Source organism: Aotus nancymaae, unplaced genomic scaffold (genome assembly GCF_030222135.1).
Source record: "Aotus nancymaae isolate 86718 unplaced genomic scaffold, 86718_ANA_hifiasm-v0.15.2.pri h1tg000036l, whole genome shotgun sequence".
Classification (NCBI taxonomy): domain Eukaryota; kingdom Metazoa; phylum Chordata; class Mammalia; order Primates; family Aotidae; genus Aotus; species Aotus nancymaae.
Window position 1 is genome coordinate 9,666,989 of NW_026988450.1, and position 22,783 is coordinate 9,689,771.

The following is a 22,783-nucleotide window of genomic DNA, read 5'->3' on the forward strand; positions in this document are numbered from 1 at the left end:
GACATAACTCCTAGTCCGCTTGAAGTAGAGGTTCTAGCCAGCACAAAGCCAAGAAACAGGGGGAAAAGGCATACGGTCTAGAAGAGGGAATAAAAATGTAATTATTTGTGGATAAAATGTAATTATTTGTGGATATCACGGTTCTTTAGAAATACGAGGAGAGCTCTGCAAAGTGGAAAAATTAAAAGCCAGTGTAAGAGTCAATTATGGCTTTTTTTTTTTTCTTTTTTTTTTTGCCTTCAGACTTCTCTGGGGCCAGCAGCTGCCCGACGAGGGCCCCGGGCTCCGTGGGGCCGACGACCATGGGCTCCGTGTCCAACCAGCAGTTTGCAGGTGACTGCGCCAAGGCGGCGGAAGAGGCGCCCTAGGAGGCGCCAGAGGACGCGACCCAGGCAGCAGAAGAGCCTCGGCTGCTGCACGGTGCAGGCATCTGTAAATGGTTCAACGTGAGGGTTTGGCTTCCCGTCCATGACCGCCCGCGCCGGGGTTGCGCTCGACCCCTCGGGCCGTCTTTGTGCACCAGAGTAAGCTGCACGTGGAGGACTTCTGGAGCTTGAAGAGGGTGAGGCAGTGGAGTTCACCTTTAAGAAGTCAACCAAGAGTCTGGAATCCATCCGTGTCACTGGACCTGGTGGGGTGCTCTGTATTGGGAGTGAGAGGCGGCCAAAGGGGAAGAACGTCCAGAAGCGCAAATCAAAAAAAGAGACAGGTGCTACAACTGCGGAGGTCTAGACCGCCATGCCAAGGAATGCAAGCTGCCACCCCAGCCCAAGAAGTGCCACTTCTGCCAGAACATCAGCCATATGGTAGCCTCGTGTCCACTGAAGGCCCAGCAGGCTCTTAGCGCACAGGGAAAGCCGGCCTACTTTCAGAAGGAAGAAGAAATCCACAGCCCAGCCCTGCCCTGCTCCTGGAAAACCAGAACTGAGCCCCAATGGGTGGAAGCTATTCTTTTGCTATCAGGAAGTTTCAAGGAGCAGGCTAAGTGGAGAAAGTGGAAATAGGGTGCATTGGGGCTAGTTGGCACTGCCATGTATCTCAGGCTGGGGTTTGCACCGACACCCTTTCTTCTCTCTAGGTGGGGGGAAAGAGTGAGTCAAAAGAACTCCAACATGCTTTGTCCAAATGCAAGTGAGGGCTCTGGGGGCGACCAGGAGGGGGGAATCTCCCTACAACCTGTATGCTTTATCTGAAGCTCCATCCCCAGAATTTCCAGCTTTTGAAAGTGGCCGGGATAGGGAAGACGTTTTCCTTTTTAAAGAGGATATATACTAATAATTCCCATGCCAGAGTGAAATGATTAAGTATAAGACCAGATTCATGGAGCCAAGCCACTACATTCTGCAGAAGGGAATCTCTCTGGAATAAGGCAGTGTTCTTTTTTTCACATCTTGTATCCTCATACCCACTTTGGGGTAGGGTGCCAGCAACTGTCCCAAGCAATGCGTAGTGATGATGGCAAAAGGGGTGTTTGGGGGAACAGCTGCAGACCTGCTGCTCCTGCGCTCACCCCCGCCCCATTCTGGGCCAATGTGATTTTATTTATTTGATCCCTTGGACACTGCACCTTGGGACCCACTTTCTCCAGGATTCCGACTGCACTAGCTGTGTGCAAATGACATATCTTGTACATTTTAACGTTTTTTCCTTAATATAAATATTCTGGTTTTGTATTTTTGTATATGTTAATCTAAGGCCCTCATTTCCTGCACTGTGTTCTCTGGTACATGAGCCATCTCAGGGATAAGTCAGCAGCAGCTTCAGGTCTGCACAGCAGGAATACATTTTGTTGTTTTTGCCACCGTGGAGAGCAACTGTTTGGAGTGTACAGCCTATTGAACGACCTCATTTTTGCCAAAGCTGGCTTTTCTGCCACAGTGTCCTCTTGAAACCCCCTCTGCCTTGAAAATGTTTTATGGGAGACTAGGTTTTAACTGAGTTGCCCTATGACTTGATTGCCTCCTACTGGAAGATTGGAAATTAGTCTAAACAGGAAATGGTGTTGCAGAGAGGCTAGGAGAGGCTGGGCCAGCTGAAAGGCCCAGAGAGAAAGCCAAGATTTGGTGAGGGTTATCTAATCCTAGGGCACAGGACATGCTTTACATCCCAGATCCATTCTTCACCAGATTAGACTAGGCCTACCATGCACAACGGGGTGTCTGTGTTCATAAAACCGGAGTTGATAAGGAAAAGTTTTAAGACCCTATACTTAATCCTGTGCTGTCGAAGAATGGCTATATGAAGTAAGGTCTAAAATCCTTACCCTTTCAAAATTCTTGGGTTCCAGGAAGACACATGAGTGGGGGCTTTGTGGTACCTGGGGCCCGGGCCCTGCCCTGCTGCAGTAGTGATTAATAGTGTCATGGTCACTGGACATGTCCAAAGAAACAGAAGTGATATCTCCCAAGAAAATCAGCTGATTTCATCTCTTTTTGTAACTTGTAGTGCTTAAGGACTGTTAGTGGCTGAATGACTTAAAAATATATAATGTATGGAAAATTCAGCTATCAATACAAACTTTTTTTTTTTTTTTTTTGAGACAAGGTCTCTCTGTCACCCAGGCTGGAGTGCAGTGGTGTGATCACGGCTTACAGCAACCTTGACCTCTAGGGCTCAAGTGCTCCTCCTGCCTCAGGCTCCCAAGTAGCTGAGACTACAGGCCTATGCCACCACACCTGGCTGATGTTTTTATTTTTTGTAGCGATAGTGGTCTCACTATGTTACCCAGGCTGGTCTTGAACTTCTGGGTTCAAGCAATCCTGCAACCTTAGCTTCCCAAATTGCTGGGATTACAGGCTTGAGCCACAGCACCTGACCTCAAGCAAATTTTTTGGCAACAACTTGAAAGGACTCTTGGAACAGTATCTCAATCATGTTAACATGAAATTCTATTGTTGTTTTGTAGCAAAATACACCTATCATGTTAAAACTTATCATTATAGGATTATAAAATTGTTTTTCTACTTTTACAAGTGCCTTTAGCATTTACTATGTTTTCTCATGTTTTAAGATGGGTGAGAAATTACAAGAATTTGGGGGCCAGGTATGTTACGGTGACTCACGCCTATAATCCCAGCACTTTGGGAGGCCGAGGTGGGCAGATCACAAAGTCAAGAGATCGAGACCATCCTGGCCAACATGGTGAAACTCTGTCTCTACTGGAAATACAAAGATTAGCTGGGCATGGTGGTGGGCACCTGTGATCCCAGCTACTCTGGAGGCTGAGGCAGGAGAATTGCTTGAACCTGGGAGGCAGAGGTTTCAGTGAGCCGGGATTGTGCCACTGCACTCCAGCCTGGTGACAGAGCAAGACTCCATCTCAGAACAAAAAAAAAAAAAGATTTTGGGCTTGGTCTTCTAAAGTAATATAAAAATCTATTCAACTCTTATTGGCAGAGAAGGTGAAAGCCACTAATCTTAGTTAGAATTGTAGCAAATTAATCACCCTTATCCCAAAAAGTTAATGTAACTTTCAAAGGACTCTAATGCTCAAAGTAATGAGAAGTTCACCATAGAATTTCATTGCACGCTTGTGTGAATTAGCCCTGTTATTTCCCTTGCTGCCATTACTAATGGTTCTGTGAATTATAGTCCTCATTCAGTGTCATAAATAGATCATATATTCATTTGAAAATTTTTATTGGCTACCATTTTGTTTTAAGATGGCAGCCCAGTTCACAGTTTAAATTCCAAATGAGTAAGAAAGATGTATCCCAATTTTGGGATACCATATTTTAGAAAATTATCCTAGGGCAAATAGAAAGATAATCATTTTTTTAAAGGCTAGATAAAATAAAATGAAATTGATGAAGCTAAAATACAGTACTGATTTTGTGAGTCCATAGGAAATAATGAGTATACTTCTTTCTCCAAGTAATTTGGAAGCTGAGCAAACAATTAATTCTAATATGTAATGTAAACTTTTTAACAAATGAACTTTAATAAAAGCTAATTTATGAATAAAAAAACATACTGTCATGGTAGCTAAAGGAGAAAAAGGAGGTTTCGTTTACATGCTGTGAGATCACCACAAACCTACCTCACTGTGTTGAAACGGGACAAATGCAATAGAATGCAGCGGGTGGTGTGTGTCTGATCCTGGGTTCTTGCCTCCCCTAAATTCCCCCCGCGTCTAGTTACTGTATTTGTCTGGGCTTTGTAGGACTTCACTAATTTGGTGATTGCCAGGTGGCCTAGTTTATGTAAATATAATATATTGGTCTTTCTCCCTGTTCTTTGGGGTTTTGTTTACAAACTTCTTTTTGTATTGAAAGAAAAATAGCCAAAGCATCTTTGACAGAAGGTTCTACACCAGGCAAAAAGATCTGAAACATTAGTTTGGGGGGGTCCTCTCCTTAAAGTGGGGATAAAGTGGGGATTTTGAACCATCCTTTCTTTTGTATTCCTCTTTCCCTATTACCAATCAGACCAGACCTTCTGTCCTAAAAATGTGTCTTCTACCCTGCCCTCTTTTCTGTTCACCCCCAAAAGAAAACCTACACACCCACACACATACACATTTAATGTTTGGAGTGTCTCCACAACTCTTAAACAATGTATGCAAAAATCCGGAAGAAGCTAAGAATCCTCCATTCCTTGTTCCCAACTTCCTAAATCAAGATCATTACCGTTTCTTTTGTTGAGCCACTGTGCCTGGCCGACCATTTCTTGATGTATTCGTTCCAAATACTTAAGACACTACTGTAGGCCGGCGCAGTGCCTCACGCCTTTAATCCCAGGACTTTGGGAGGCCGAGGTGGGTGGATCACGAGGTCAGGAGTTCGAGACCATCCTGGCCAACACAGTGAAACCCTGTCTCTACTAAAATACAAAAAATTAGTCATACATGGTGGCGTGTGCCTCTAGTCCCAGCTACTTGGGAGGCTGAGGCAGGGGAATCGCGTGAACCCTGAAGGCAGAGGTTGCAGTAAGCGGAGATCATGCCCCTCCAGCCCGGGCTACAGAGCAAGACTCTGTCTCAGAAAACAAAAAAAGGCAGTGCTGTATTTTGGATGGATCAAACCTACTTTTTTTTTTTTTTTTGAGACGGAGTTTCGCTCTTGTTACCCAGGCCGGAGTGCAATGGCGCGATCTCGGCTCACCGCAACCTCCGCCTCCTGGGTTCAAGCAATTCTCCTGCCTCAGCCTCCTGAGTAGCTGGGATTACAGGCACGCACCACCATGCCCAGCTAATTTTTTGTATTTTTAGTAGAGACGGGGTTTCACCATGTTGACCAGGATGGTCTCGATCTCTTGACCTCATGATCCACCCGCCTCGGCCTCTCAAAGTGCTGGGATTACAGGCGTGAGTCACTGCGCCCGGCCAAACCTACTTAATTTTTAATCCTCAAGTAGAGAGATGCAATTGGGGGCCTTCCGTGTAGAAAGTGGTGTCAGGAAGCCAAGAAAGGGAATACGAATGTATACCCAAGTCACTCAGAAACTTTTATGCAGATGCTAGAAACTTATGTCAAAGTGGCCACAAGAATGTTTAATAGGAGACGAAGGAATGTAACTCCATGTCTACTGCTAGAAACCAAAGCTTTGTGTAAAAATCTTGAATTTATTGGGAGGGAGGGTATGAAAGCCTGTACCTGTCTGTTCTTTCCCGGATCCCTTTCCCTCATTCCTGAACTGCAGGAGACTGAGCCCCTTTGGGCTTTGGTGACCCCATCACTGGTGTGTGTTTATTTGATGGTTGATTTTGTTGTGCTGGGTATTTCCTTTCCCATTTTCTAATCATTTATTAACACATGCTGACTCTTCCCTTCCCTTCTCCTTTCCCTGGAAAAATGCAATGAATAAATAAAGACTTATTGGTACTCAAAAAAAAAAAAAAAAGAGAGAGTCAATTCTATTTCTACATATTAGCAATAATGAATTAGAAAACATGATTTTGAAAGATACTATTTATTATAGCAAGAATATCTACAAAATACCTAGGACTATACCTAAGAAAAAATGCTCTAGACCTACACAGAGAAAGTTAGAAAATGTTACTGAAAGACATTAAAGAAGACTTAACAAAGAAAAAGATTATCTATATTCATACACAAGAATACCAAATATTGTAAAGCTATCAGTTAATCCCAAAGCATTCATATATACAAAAGTTACATTGAAGAGCTTATGGCCAAAAAGAAGAAATTTTCAAATCAAAGAAAATTATTGACATGGGTAGGGTAGGGTGGGAACTGTTCTGCCAGATGTTATTTTCAAGTTATAATAATTAAAAGGTCATAATATTGGCAGTAGTATTAAAATTATAGAGAGCAGAATAGAAAAACCCCAAACTTACTCACACAACAACCAAATTAAAATACTATTTAACTTGATAAAACATAGAGCCCACAACAAAGATCAAATGATTATGAGTACCTATTTGCCAGACAACACAGCAATAAGATTAATGGAACATATAAAATGCATGGAAAATAGCTGAAAAAATTACTAGTAGGAGTCTTTAATCAATTCCATTGATTTTAATTTTTATCAGATAGATAAAACCAAAGACATTAAAAAACTTAAATAACATGATCATATAGCTCTAATTAATACATCTGCTGAAAAGAGAATTCCTTTTTCATTTTAAGTATACTTGCTAATAATACAATAAAACCAAATGTCAATTACAAAAAAAAAAAAAAAAAAACTCTAGACTCAGAATGAATACTTTTCTGGGAGAAGATAATTTACTAACACTGATCTCAGGATATATAGCAAAAATATAAATACATCATTTTTCATAGAAGAAATAAAGGAAATTATCCAGAGGTTTCTTTCCATTAAAAAACACCAGGCACAGGTGTGTTCATAGGGGAATTCTGCAAACTCGCCAGATAATTCTAATGTGATTTTAAATTGTTCCTGCATATAGCATAAAGAAGACCTTCCCAATTGTTTTAAGCAAAAAATGTTCTTAAATCTTGATACCCATAAAAACCACAACAGAAAATAAATCTAGAGATTAATCTCATTTATAAATGTTCATGAAAAAGATCTTATAAAATGCATTCAACAAATAGATTCCATGCTTACAAATAAAAGAAAATTGCATCTGATTAAGTGGAGTTTATGCTACTAAAACCCAGATTATTTTTATTAAGAATAAACTCGAGCTAGGTGCAGTTACTCACTCCTAGAATCCCAGCATTTGAGAAGGCCAAGGCAAGAGGATCACTTGAGGCCAGGAGTTTGAGTTTGAGACCAGCCTGGCCAACATGGTGAAACCGTGTCTCTACCAAAAAACAGAAATTAGCTAGGCAGGGTGGCACACGCTTGTAATCTTAGCTACTTGGGAGGCTGCGATGGTAGAATTGTGGGAGAATCAGGAGGCAGAGGTTGCGGTGCGCCAAGATCATGCCACTGCACTCCAGTCTGGGTGACAGACTGGGACTATGTCTCATTAAAAAAAATAATAAATAAATAAACTTGATAGATGCAGGCTGTAAAAACATTTTATTAAATTTAACATCCCTAAATGTTAAATATGCTTTTTTAAAAAAAAATCCTAATAAGGTAAATATAAGTAAGTGTTTACTTGAAATAGATATACGCATGTATATACACACCCACACATGCACACCTATGAAATGCCTTTTGAAGAATAGTGAATACATTTCCCTTAAGGGGAAACATAACTAGGACGTCTACTCCTGCCACTATTATTTAACAGGCTGGTAAGTAGCAGCCAAAGCAATCAAAAAAGAAAGCAATTAATACATATAAAAACTAGAAAAGAGTAAATAAATGATCATTATTCATAGATGATATAATTGTATAATTAGAAAATATTTGAGAATAACTTAATTATTACAAACAATAAAGTTTAGTAAGGTATCAGGGTACAAAATTAGTACATGGAAATAAACAGCTATCATATATAAAAACAACAACAAGAAAATTTAACAGAAAAAAGGCTCCAACACAACAGGAATAGGGATGTGCTTAACAAGATTTGTACAAAATCCATATGAAAATATTCTGAAACACAACTAAAAGAAGAAAGAGAAGAACTGAACAACAACAAAAAACTTACCATGAGTTTGAATAGGAGAAACTCAACTAAAATGACGAATGGGCTACAGGCCCCATGCAAGTCTGAAATCCAGTGGGGCAGTCAAATCTTAAAGCTCCAAAATGATCTTCTTTGACTCCATGCCTCACATCCAGGTTACAATGATGCATAGGTGGGTTCCCATGGTCTTGGGCAGCTCCACCTCTGTGGCTTTGCAGGGTAAAGCCTCCTTCCTGGCTGACCTCATGAACTGATGTGGAGTGTCCACGGCATAAGCTGTCAGTGGATCTACCATTCTGGCATCTGGAGAACAGTGGCCCTCTTCTCACAGCTCCACTAGGTGGTGCCCCAGTAGGGATTCTGTGTGGGGACTCCCAACTCACATTTCCCTTCTGCACTGCCCTAGCTGAGGGTCTCCATTAGGGCCACACCTCTGCAGCAAACTTCTGCTTGGACATCCAGTTGTTTCCATACAACTTCTGAAATCTGGGTGGAGGTTCCTAAACCTCAATTCTTGACTTCTTTGCAGTTGCAGGCTTAAAGCTTAAACCACATGGAAGCTGCCAAGGTCTGGAACTTGCACACTCTGAAGCTATGGCCCAAGCTCTATGTTGGCCCCTTTCAGCCATAGCTGGAGCAGCTGGGATGCAGAGCCTCGAGTCCCTAGGCTGCACACAGCATGGGAAACCTGGGCCTGGCCCACAAAACCACTTTTTCCTTCTAGGACTCCAGACCTGTGATGAGAAGTGTTGCTGTGAAGACCTCTGACATGCTCTGGAAACATTTTTCCCCATTGTCTTGGGTATTAACATTTGGCTCCTCATTACTTTTCCAAATTTCTGCAGCTGGCTTGAAATTCTCCTCGGCAAATGGGATTTTCTTATCTACCACATTGTTAGGCTGCAAATTTTCCAAACTTTTAAACTCTGCTTCCCTTATAAAACTGAATGCTTTTTAACATCACCCAAGTCATCTCTTGAATGCTTTGTGGTTTAGAAATTTCTTCCACCAGATACCCTAAACCATCTCTCTCGAGTTCAAAGCTCCACAAATCTCTAGGGCAGAGGGAAAATGCCGCCAGTCTCTTTGCTAAAACATAACAAGAGTCACCTTTAATCCAGTTCCCAACAAGTTCCTCATCTCTGTCTGAGACCACCTCACCTTATTGTTCATATCACTATCAGCATTTTTGTCAAAGCTGTTCAACAGGTCTCTAGTGAATTCCAAATTTTTCCACATTTTTCTGTATTCTTCTGAGTCTGCCAAACTGTTCCAACCTCTGTCTGTTACCCAGTTCCAAAGTTACTTCCACATTTTTGGGTATCTTCAGCAATGCCCCAATCCTGGTACCAATTTACTGTATTGATCCATTTTCATGCCACTCATAAAGATATACATGAGACTGGACAATTTAGAAAAGAAAGAGGTTTATTGGACTTACAGTTCAATGGCTGGGCAGGCCTCACATTCATGGCAGAAGGCGAGGAAGAGCGAATCACATCTTACGTGGATGTCAGCAGGCAAAAAGAGAGTTTGTGTGGAGAAATTCCCGTTTTCAGAACCATCAGATCCTTGTGAGACCCATTCGCTATCATTAGAACAGCACTGGAAAGGGCCACCCCCATGATTCAGTCATCCCACAACATGTGGGAATTATGGGAGCTACAAGATAAGATTTGAGTGGAGACACAGAGTCAAACCGTCTCAATATCTAATATAGCAATTCAGTTTTACAGCAAGAAGAAAAAGCCTAGAAATCCAAAAGAAAAATAACATTAGACTGATGTTTTTCTTTCAACAGATTGGCAATAACCAAAATGTTTGTTCATATAGCACTTAGGTAGTAGTACGGGAAGCAGGTATTCTCATGCTCTGTTAGTGGGATTGGCAATTGATACAACTTCTAGACTTACAACTTTGATAATAGTTACTAATTTTTAAAACATTAATGACCTTTAACTCAGAAATTTTACCTCGGGAGATTTGTCGCTCGGATATGCAGTATATGTATAAGATTATTCAATGAAGAATCATTTGTAATAGGAAAAGGTTGAAAATTATCTAAATGTCCAGCAACAGGGGATTATTAAAATAACTTTTATATATTTGTAAAATTGATCACTGCTAACTGCCTAAAAGAATGAGATAGCTCTATATGTTGTAATGGAAAAATCCCCCAAAGTACAAGCACAGACCATTTGTGTAAAGTAAAAGGAATACATTTGTAAATGCTTGTAGCAGCATTGAATATCTCTGAATGCTATGAAAGAAGCTGATAACCACAGATGTATCTAGAAATGGGTCCTGAATGGCTGGAAGAGGAGCCTTTGAAGTGTGAAGTATGGAGGTGGAACTCTCAGACTGTTGGAAGAAGATAACTTAAACAACTGAACTCAGAAGGATCCCATGATCTCAAGGGTTCTGACAAGTCCTAGGGCCACTAGGGTATCTGGCAACCAGATTTGTTTGTACTTCAAACAAAGTATGAAGGATGCTTTGTTTTCACATTTGAATTTTTCATTTTTGTACGATGAACATGTTGTTCATTGTACCATTATATCAGTACCACCACTATATGGGTGGTAATAACCACAGTTGTTATGGTAACTGATTTTGGTTCAACCAACCAGAAAACTGCTGGAGAAAAATCTCTTAAACTGTGAGACACAAAATTAAGTCTTCCATGAAATTAATTTTATGCAATTTATACTTTTTTGTTTTTTGAATATAGTTTTTGCATTCTCTCACTAAATGCATAAAAATATATTAATAAAACTGTTTCTATTGTCCAGAAGTATTATTAATGTGATAGTATCACCAGTTAAATCAATAAAAACCATTTTAAGAAACTATTCGATATTCAATAACATTTAGTACTGCTAACAGATACTAACCCACAGCCTAAGTGTCTTTGCTTACAACTTATACAGGAAATGTAGCATATCTCTCACAAGTAAGAAATGCCATCAAGAAGAAAGTGGAAAACAGGGTTTTACAAGAGCACACAACCAAAGATTTTGGACATTGATATATTTGTGTAAATATTCTCAGCTGCTTTATTGATCAATTTGAAGTGAATATCTTTTCTTCTATGACCAAAGAAAGCTAATGAGCCTGATGTAGAATACATAGAGTATTGCTACAATTTCACATACAGCTTTCTTCTGCTCAATTTATGAAACTTGCAAAGCCATGTGCTCAGTAAATGTTAATTCTGCAAACATGAAGCCAAACAGTTGAAAAGGTGACACAGAAAGCAAAACAAAACCAAGCATGAGCAATTTTTTTTGCAAGAAAAGGATCACAATAACATTCAGTTATTTTCAAACCTTCCTGCTGAGTTCCTCTGAGCCCTTGCTCAGTAATGGTCCACTAACCATCACTCACAGCTAGACCTTGCTGTTCCCCCTTTGAACATAAACAATGTCACAGAACATCACATCAGACAAGGCCACTCTGTGACCATGACGAAGTGAATCAAAAAACAAGACCAATTCACAATTTGTCTAAGCACAGATAAAAAATAACAAGGTCACTGTGCAAACCACAAAACTACCAAACACCTTCCCTCCTAATATGAGTGACTGTTACCTCTTTACTAATTATAGCTTTGACCTCACTCTAGTCTTCCTGCCCTATTGTTAAGATTTAAGATGTTTAGTCACAGAGTTACCCCTGCTTCTGGACAGCTTCCAATCCAGAACAAAGATTCTCTTCTACAAACCTTCCCCAATTCCCCATCTCTTCCTGAGATGACACTGTTCTGCTTGATGTGTCATCTTTCCCCTTTCACCGAGCAATGAACCCAACTTGCTCAGCTGTAGTGTTTCTTAGTGGTCTTGGACTAGAGAGACAAAAGAATTGTCTACTCCCAAAGACTTGCATTCCTCTCCTTCAATTCTGTCTTAAACAGACACCCAACTTCCATCCATACTGTGTCACCGAAACTGCTCTTGTCATCATCAGTGACTTCACAGCTGTGACTTCCAGTGGCCAATTCCCAGTTTTCACACTACTTGACCCATCAGTAGCATTTGAGGCAGATCACAGCTTCCTTCTGATAACAGTTCTTCCCTAGCTTCCGTAATGCCTGATGTTCCTCCTCCCTCACCAGCCACTGTGCATTAAACACCTTTTCTGGATTCTGCCTTGAGGGCTTAGGTCTCTGACTTCTACCTATACTTACTTTTCTTGTGATCTCTAGTCTCACGCTTGTAAACATCATTTATGCTGATTCCTTGTGTTATACACATGTGCATTCATTCTATCTTGAAATATATATATATATATACTGAAATATATATAATTTTATATATATCAGGTTAGAAGTCTGACTGACCTGGAATGAATATATATTCATTCCATATTCATTCAACTGGAATACATTCATTCCAGGTCAGTCAGACTTCTATCCTGAAACGTGAACTCATATATCCAATTATTTTCTCAACATCTCCAATATTTAGATGTCCAGTAGGCATCTTACACCTGACATTTCCAAAACAGAGGTTCTGATGTTTCTTTCCTTTAAACATGGAGGGCACCTGCAATCCTATTCATCTCAGTAAATACCAGTCCTATGGAAAAAGTTGCTCGGGCCCACAGCCTTGGAGTCATCTTTGATTCATCTCTGCACTTACACCCCCACATCACTCTGCACCTATCAAATTAACCTCCAAAAAAATACCTGGGATGCACCTGCTCTTATCATCTCAGCTGCTGCTTCCCTCGTCCAGTTTGATATCATCTCTCACCTGGCTTCTTGAATAACTTCCTTCCTTAACCTGCTTCTGATCTTGATTCCATTCTTTCTGGTTGCCACATAATGGCTGTGTCTAGCATTTTAAAACACAAGTCGGATGTGTTACTTCTCCATACAAACCCATGTAGTAGCTCCCCATCTCACTCAGAGTAAAGCCAAAGCCTTTACAAGAATCTACATGATCTACTACTGACACAAATACAAACCTACCTCTGTGACACTGAGTTCTTCAAGACTCAGACTTTTAAAAAGAATCCCATTATTTAAGGGCATTCAGAAGATTACAACTTAAACACAAAGTTTTAGAACTAAAAAATGTTTTTAAATTTAAATCAGTAAGCATGACATATAGGATCTTTTTAGTCTTGTTTTTTTTTTTAATTTAATTTGAGATTCTGGGATACATGTTCAGGACATGCAGGTTTGTTACACAGGTAAACGTGTGCCATGGTGGTTTGCTGCACCTGTCACCCCATCACCTAGGTATTAAGGTATTAAGCCCAACATGCATTAGCTATTTACCCTGATGTTCTCCCTACCCTGACCCCCTGACAGGTCCCAGTGTGTGTTGTTCCTTTCCCTGTGTCCATGTGTTTTCATGACATATAAGATTTTTTAATTGACATGTCCTGATAAGAGACTAAGTTTGATGAATGACTGCCAGATAACCTAGTGGCCCTAGGACATGTCAGACCCCTTAAGATCATGGGATCCTTCTGAGCCCAGTTGTTTAAGTTATCTCCTTCCAGGACTCTGAGAGTTTCACCCCCAACTCTCAGATCCACACCTACCTTCCCATGCACTGTGCCTTGCCGCAGATTCCCAGAAAAAAATCAGCAAATCCTCACCAGGTTAATCTCTAGGCTTACATATCTCACAGCTGCTTTGCACCACGGCTCATTCTAGCAATCTTGAAATAAAATTTGCCAAATATAGCTATTTCTTTATTCAACAAACAGCATATGAGTTAAAGCAACAAGAATAATAAAGAATCACAAAATGTTAGTGCTGCATGGGCTCTTAGACATTACCTAATCCAGGGACAGGCAAAATTGTTCCTGTAAAGAGCCAGATAGTACATATTTTGGCTTTTGGGGGCCAAGCAGTCTTTGTTGTAATGACTCACCTCTGCCAGTATAGGGCAAAAGCAGCCACAGAAAATATACAAACAAATGGATGTGGCTATATTCCAATAAAACTTTATTTACAAAAAGTGCATCAAGCTGGATTCGGCCTGTGGGCTATAGTTTACAGTCTAATCCAACTCTGTCATTTCATACATGCAAACAAAGTAATTTGACACAAAGAGTAAATGGTGACTCCTGTTTCAGATGGAACAGGTCAGTCTTAGTGTATGTCTGTTGTCTCAGTATAATTATTCCTACATCCCCTTTCACTCTCAAAAGTATCCCAGACTGAATAGTGAATTACATGGTCACCAATTGTAATGTTATGTCCTTCGACTTATGCAAATCTCCATAATTCTCATGTATTATCAGCGCCCTATAAATAATTCAAAATTGAGTACATGTATAGCACAGATGACACTATCATTTGAAAAGTTACCAAAGTTTGTTAAGGAGGACTGCAATATTGCTCAAATTTTTAATAGTCCAATACTAATTCATTTTCTAAAGTTCAGTAAGCAATCCTGGATAATGGAACCAAAGATTCAATATATTGCTATATGCTATATAAGTATAATATAATTTAATTATTCAGGAAAAATATCAAATAATTTTCTTGTCTGCAAACAAACTATCTTTTGAAACACTAATTGCATTAAATATTTGGAAAACTGTAAGTCAAATACATTCCATTAATCTATCCTTTGATACACTCCAAAATTTTCCTTCTTCCCAATGGGCACAGTTTCTTAAAATATTCGGACAATGGCCTCAATGTCAAGTATGACCACAGATAGAGGCATTTTCTGGTCTTGAGTTTCAGAACAAAGCAGTCACTCTGGGTCTTAAAGGGAAGCAGAGCTCCGTGGGATTGTTTTCACTGTGCCCCTGACTCCTTCTCTAGCCTGGTTTGTGCCTTTAGATTAGCTCTGGAGTCTGAAGACACACAGTGGAGATGCCCACAGCACAAGTCACAGTTAACCCAGTGTTTCATGAGCAGCATCTGTGAATGAGTTCACCACAACCCTTTCTCTGGCAGAAATAGGATAAATTTGGTTCTTACTGATGAAGCATAAGGTTGTAATTGGGACAGTCAGTGACAATATGCCTCTGAGCATTGTTTGATGTGTAAGAGGATTTACCATTTTAAATAGCTTTGAAAAGTGTGCTGAGTATGAGATTTATGTTTTTAGAAGAAATTACATTTAGAAAGTAAAATAGATGAATATTTTATTTTCATGATGGAGATATTTGGAATAAGCTTGGGGGACTGTTCCAAATGAAAATCATAAAAGTTTATTTCACAGTTTAAAATATATCCAGCACTTTTAGCTTATCCTACTAAACATGAGCCTGAGGCTTACAAATCTTTCAGTTGTCCTCTGCCCAAAATAAAATCTTACCTTTGGAGACATCTGTGTGAGTGGTTGAAATGCTCAAAGCCATACAATTATTCCTGCCTATTGTTCCCAGTTTAAATCGAAAAGTACAAACAAATTAGCCCTATTTGAGACCTTCAGGGAGGGACAGATCATGTGCTTTATAATTTATAAAACGGACTATTTTTTCACACTTTTCATAGATCACTCTCTTTGACTTAGATTCTAAGCTACTTGAAAGAAAAGACTGTTCTTTTGTTTAAAAGTTTCTCAAGAATTCCCTAGTTATTCCAAGAATTCTGATTGGAATTGACTGCCTGGCTTTTAGTAAATTCTTAATTACCATAGGTTTCACCTAAATCATCATCCAAGCATTCATTAGAATGCACCAGTAAGTAAACGACCACTGCTCAGTTCTTCCTGGAATTTTCATAGCTGACAAACAGGCCACAGATGAACTGTAAGGAGACTGAATGCTTAAGGCACTGAACATTTCCAGAGCACACAACTGTGAGTTAAAGAGAGAAAAACAGGAAAGGACTATCAGGCGTGCCAAACACAGTCCTCACCTTCCAATCTAGTAGGTACAACAGGGACACAACACACAGCAACACCCTCCGGTTTATACCGTCCCCAATGAAGCGGTACTGAAGCTACGCTAAGATTCAAGAGCAGTGCTCTCTTTCTTCTCACTACAGTGCCACTCTTGAGTGGGCAGAATTTGCTGAAGGGAAACTCTGAAGGTTACATCAATGAGATAGGAGTAAGGATGGTATCGAGGTCAGGGGGATGGATGAAGCAGAGGAGCATCCACCAAAATCTGTTCTCACCTCTGAGCATGTGGCTGAGATAGTATAGAGAGGACACTCGGTCCTAGCAAAGAGACACAGTCACCGAGACTCCATGGCCTCATACATCTGGTATATTCTCTTCTCATCTACCTGCTTCCCTTCCCAAGGTGACCCAAGTCACATAGCAGAAAGCTGTCCCTTCCTAACATTGCTGACTAGGCTACATTTCTAACTATAAAAGGAGGAGTCTAGCCATTTATCTCCTTCACTAATGCCTCTCAAGGTTGCTAAAGCAAGACTCAAACATCCCTGAACCTGGCCATCTTCCGAGGTTACTGAAGCAAGACACTGGCATTCCCGATAAGAAGCAGATCAGATTTAGCCAACTGAAAACAGGATGAACTCCAGCACCGACCTTTCACCGAGTTTTTCCTCATTATAATCCCATTTTTGTAATACCAAAAATCACACATGGGTTGGAGATTTAGCATGCTATGAGACATGAGACCCATGAAAATACATGTTATCAAACTGCACAGGTGCTAAAAGTTATCTACCTCTACATGCCTGCATGTCGCTCCTTTCCCACCTTACCTTCCTTAAAACGACCAGAGCCAAGCCCCTTGGGGAGTCAGGACCCCTTTCCCTTACACTGCTCTGTTGCTTTGCTCAAGCCACAAGCCTATTAAAACTTGCCTGAGAAAAATTTGTGTTTAGACTCGTGTTAATTTCTATTTATCCAAGAAACAAGAACTCAGTAGTCCTCCCTGAAGCAACAGCTAAGGTATATTATTGCAGCCTCCCTCTCAGCTGTGTGTGGCCATATGACTAAGTTCTCAACAATTCAATGTGGGAAAGTGAGATCTGCTATTTCCTGAGAGCCTGAGCCTTGAGACAGTGCCCATTCTTTTTCCAGAAGGATTAATGAGAGCAGAACAGGGAGCCAACCTCCATCTCAGCTCATAGAAATGGGATTTTCACCTGTTCACAAGGTATTAGAGAGGAAGCATCCACGCCTTTAAAAAAAAATTAGACAAACCACATTTAACAGTTTATTTGAACAAAGAATGATTTATGAATCGGGCAACATGCAGAATCGGAAGAGGTTCAGAGACTTCCACTGCAGTGGCATGGCAGCAAGCTTTTAACAGGCTGCATGTCTAAGAAACACATGAAAAAATACTGGATTGGTTAAGATGGAAAGTACCTACTAGAGGTCAGTGAGCAGTGTGTGATTGGTAAAGTCTCTAGTTTTGTTTCACGGTCTACATTGGGCTTTAGCTTGCTTACATAGGAACTGAAAGTGCCAGATCTGTGCCAGCCTAATGGCCTCCCAATTTAAAAAATTTTTATAACCCTTTCTCTAAGTTCTCATTATTCCAAATGGAAGGGGAATGATTTATCTGATTGGTAAAATTGGGCACAAGATTCCTTCCTTCTTCATGCCTGGCCTGGTCTGATGGATCTCCTTATGGATACTGTCCTCCCTTCAAGGTGTACACCACCTTTTTATTAACAGTTACCCCTGCTCCTAGCCGATGAGTACACCTGGGTCAGGAGGCAGAGCAAACTTCCTTGGGTAGACATGAAAATCATTTCTTTCAGCTTCTGCTTTCCTGGACTTAATGAGTACAACATAGGCTGCCATTTTCAGGGCAGTGCCCTCACAAATGGCACTCTTCAGACTTAACTCTTCAGGAACAAGCCTCCAAGTCGAGAATGGAAGGAGAGGAGGTAGTTGAAAGCACTCTTTTGACTTTGGGCCCATACATAGTCTCTCTTCAAACCACTGGGTTTACCATGTTACAATGCTCACCTTACTTTTGGGTGTATTTCTCAATTTCGTTCAGAGCGTTAAAAGAAATAAGGATGTAATAGTTTGACACTTGTATACTTCAAATAAGAGGGCAATACCATAAAGAATTATTCCAAATTTTAACAAATATTTATTTGACTACATCATCTCTGCTTTGAGAAATGTGAATTTTGGCTTGTTAGGGTACCACATGGATGTAATCATTTTTTGTTGATTGATGATTATTTGACATGATTTATCAACAGTATTAAAAATGTGCTGTGACTGAGACAGCTGTGAGTCCACCAACAATTCATGCTACCCCTCACCACAGGGTAGAGTGGCTAAGCCAGCCAGGGTAGTAGTGGTTTCCCCAGCTTCCCCAACATCTCTGCAAGGCCATGTGCCTCGCTCTCAGTGTGGAATGAGAGTGGATATGAGGAGCATCTTTTCTGTGCCAAGGGGCATACAGAATATGCCTTCCTCACTCAACCTACGTTCCTTTTTCCACTGGCCTGAAGCAGATTAGTGTGATAACCCTTAAGGCCATGTTCTCAAGATGGCGGAGCTCAATACAACTTAGAGCACAGCAATTGGCAATACGTCCTTTGAAATCTGAGTAAGAAATCAACTTTCACTGTATTTTAGCCATTATCCACTCTTAGTGTATTTGTTACAGCAGATAGCACACCCTGACTAACAGAAGTGTGTAGTGTTGTAGCCACAATTCTACTTATAGGCATGGATCTGAGGAAATAATTACAGATATGAAAAAAATTCATCTACAAGGATATTATTACATTATTATTTATGACCGTGAAGCAACTTGGAAACAACCTAAGAGTCATACAAAAGTACTTCATTAAGTAAATATATTTATGATAGATTACATTTCTTTAATTAAATAATCAATTTATTTATTTTTTATTGCATTTTAGGTTTGGGGGTACACGTGAAGAACATGTAAGATTGTTGCATAGGTACACACATGGCAGTGTGGTTTGCTGCCTTCCTCTCCATCACCTATATCTAGCATTTCTCCCCATGTTATCCCTCCCCAACTCCCCACCCCCCACTGTCCCTCCCCTATTACGCACCCCCACAGACCCCAGAGTGTGTGATGCTCCCCTCCCTGTGTCCATGTATTCTCATTGTTCAACTCCCGCCTATAAGTGAGAACATGTGGTGTTTGGTTTTCTGTTCTTGTATCAGTTTGCTGAGAATGATGATTTCCAGGTTCATCCATGTTCCTACAAAGGACACAAACTCTTTTTTTATGGCTACATAGTATTCCATGGTGTATATGTGCCACATTTTCCCTGTCCAGTCTATCATCGATGGGCATTTGGGTTGGTTCCAAATCTTTGCTATTGTAAACAGTGCTGCAATGAACATTCGTGTGCATGTGTCCTTATAATAGAACAATTTATAATCCTTTGGATAAAAAAAAAAGAATACTTTTAAGTATTTAAATTTTAACTTTAAATTGAATAATATAATAGTAATCATTCAGAAAATAACTCGTTATCACTTAATAAAATAGTTTCCACATTCTAGGCACTGTTCTAGGCACTTTCATTGGCAACAGCCCTGCTATCTACATTTTGTGGATAAGAAAACTGAGACCCGATGCAGAGGTAAAGTAACTTAGCTTGGGTCACACAGCCAACAGAGAGCAGAGCTAAGAAAAACACATATAACAAATAAATGTGAAAATCCCTGTTAGAAATGAAGACTGAAAAGCAGAGAGCAAAACAGATATGCATTCTTACCCCCATTGTTTTGTGTCAGAGAGTTGGATCCACTGGGGGACATTCATGAGTTCATCCAGTCATTCCTCCATCCATTCAGAACTGTTTACTGAGTGCTTACTACATGCCAGGCATTGCTCTCTGAGCAGGAAAATAACTGAAGTCATAGACTTTGCATTCACGTAATGGAAACATAAGAAACAAATAAATATATAATAAAATGTCAGCTTGATAAGTTCTTTGAAGAAGTCAAACTGAGTAAAGGGGCAGAGCTGACAGAACAGGGTGCACTTTAGAAAGGACACCAGGGACTCACGCCGAGGACTCCACTTCTGTGTAAATTTGCCAACCTGGGGTTTCAGGCCTACCAGGACCTGCGTCGGTAAACCACACCATTCAGCCACAGGAGAGGAGAAACCCTACAAAAAGTGGGGCTGGAGGTCAGAGGTCAGCAGGCGCGGGGATGCTGGCAGAGAGACTGTCCCTGCCTTCTCCTCTGGGACCCCTGGCTGCATAGTGTGGCTGGCAAGGAACCCCTACTACTGCGTGTCCACGGCTGCAGAAGAGAGGTAGGGGGTGGTGAGGAAGAAGGAGGAGAGGGACAGGGACCGCCAAGTAGTGCACATGTGATCAGGCCCCTAAGCGCGGCCTGCACTTCCCCAGAGGAGCCCTGCATGGCATGCTCCCGTTTCTAGAGCAGTAGACACCATCCTCCGGATGCCTGGGGAGATGCGATCATCCACCCGTGGTTGTGTGTGCAAGTGTTAGGTGGAGGCCAGTTTGAGTGGAGTCTTCATGACTCAAAGGAGAGGCTGGGGAGGAGCCACCAAGGTCCATGTGTGTCCTGATGCTGAGTTTGCACAGCATTATTTTGATGAACATTGGATGTCCATGCACGAGGAGGGGCCCAGGGGCTGTGTCACTGCTCCAGAGCCCCATGACTTGCCTCCTCAACTGCATTGTAGGTTTGTTAAAGGCAGGGACTAGTGTGCCCATGGCAGTGGCTTTATAAAATGTTCAATATACATTTAATAAATAAGTGAATTAACGGTAAAAACAATAAATTATTTAAATATAATTTTCATTATAATTGAATTACTAAAGTATAAAATAAATTTTTGTACATATCAAAAGTGTTTTGCATTTTTTATTGTATCACCTACTCTTAGGAATTGTACTTAAGAGATTCTACATGAAAAATGCATTTCCCAAGCCCTCAGTCAATGGTAGTTCTTATCATCATTGTTGCTTTTTAAACAAAATTATATTCTGTTGATTCTAAAAAGATTTAGATTTACAGAAGTTAAAAAAACAAGAAAACAAATGTTCCCTGACTTCTTCTGACATTTCATTGAAAGATTTAGAATTGCATCGTCACTGCTGGTTGCTCTATAAAATTAGCAATCCTCAGAAATTGATCCACTCCAGCAAGATCTTTTAAACGTGCCAGATACTTCTCCAGGCTCTGAGATGCCTGGGTCATATCTACGTAAGAGGAAAATTGAAAAGTGACTAAATTATAAAGGAAAACCAGGATCCACTTACCCTAAAGGTCAGGCTGATGGTCCATGTTAAGCGTCTAGCTAGGGAGGAGTACATACATATACATACACATGTACATATACACATACACATATACATACACATATACATACATATATACATACACATATACATACACATATACATACATATACACATATACATACATATATACATACACATATACATACACATATACATACATATACACATACACATATACATACACATATACATACACATATACATACACATGTACATATACATATACATACACATATACATACATATATACATACATACACATACACATATACATACACATATACATACATACACATACACATATACATACACATATACATACATACACATATACATACATATATACATACACATGTACATACACATATACATACATACACATATACATACATATATACATACACATATACATACACATGTACATATACATATACATACATATACACATACACATATACATACACATATACATATACATACACATATACATACACATATACATACATACACATACACATATACATACATATATACATACATACACATACACATATACATATACATACATACACATACACATATACATACACATATACATACATACACATATACATATGCATACATATATACATACACATATACATACATACACATATACATATACATACACATATGCATACACCTATACATACACATATACATACATATATACATACATACACATACACATATACATACACATATACATACACATATACATACATACACATATACATATACATACATATATACATACACATATACATACATACACATATACATATACATACACATATGCATACACATATGCATACACATATACATACACATATGCATACATACACACACATATACATACACATATACATACATACACATACACATATACATACATACATATACACATACACATGTACATACACATATACATACATACACATACACATATACATACATATATACATACACATATACATACATACACATATACATATACATACGCATATACATACACATACACATATACATACATGTATACATACACATATACATACATACACATATACATACACATATACATGCAGACACATATACTCATCATCAATTTTACTGATATGAAGCATTGCAGTATACCATCTATAATTAGTAACAAAACGTACAATATATTTTTGTTAATTCCATAGAGCCAATTGATTATCAGAGAATACATTGGTTTTGCTGAACTCTTGTATTCATAGTCAACCTGTAGTTGAAACTGAATCATAATCTGTAAAAGTGAGTTGCTTCCCAACTCACTATTTTCCCAGTTAATTTAATGTCATTAAAAGTAATATGTAATATGAAAAAAAGGAAGGGATCATAAGAGAAGGCCTTTCTTCAGGGGTTGTGTTGGAATGGAGACAAGGAGGCAAGTCCTGAAGAGTTCTTGGAAAGGATCAATGTTTCAGGCAGAGAGAAGTGCAAAACCTTCAGGCAGGATCAAACTTGGAATATTTGAGGAATAGCAGAAAAAACCCAAGTGGCTGTAATAAAGT

General features: G+C 39.7%; 1 pseudogene; it reads left to right on the forward strand.

The window, feature by feature from the left end:
* Positions 1-302: 302 nt before the first annotated feature.
* LOC105724789 (protein lin-28 homolog A-like) lies at positions 303-1,004 on the forward strand (annotated as a pseudogene).
* The last annotated feature ends 21,779 nt before the right edge of the window (positions 1,005-22,783 follow it).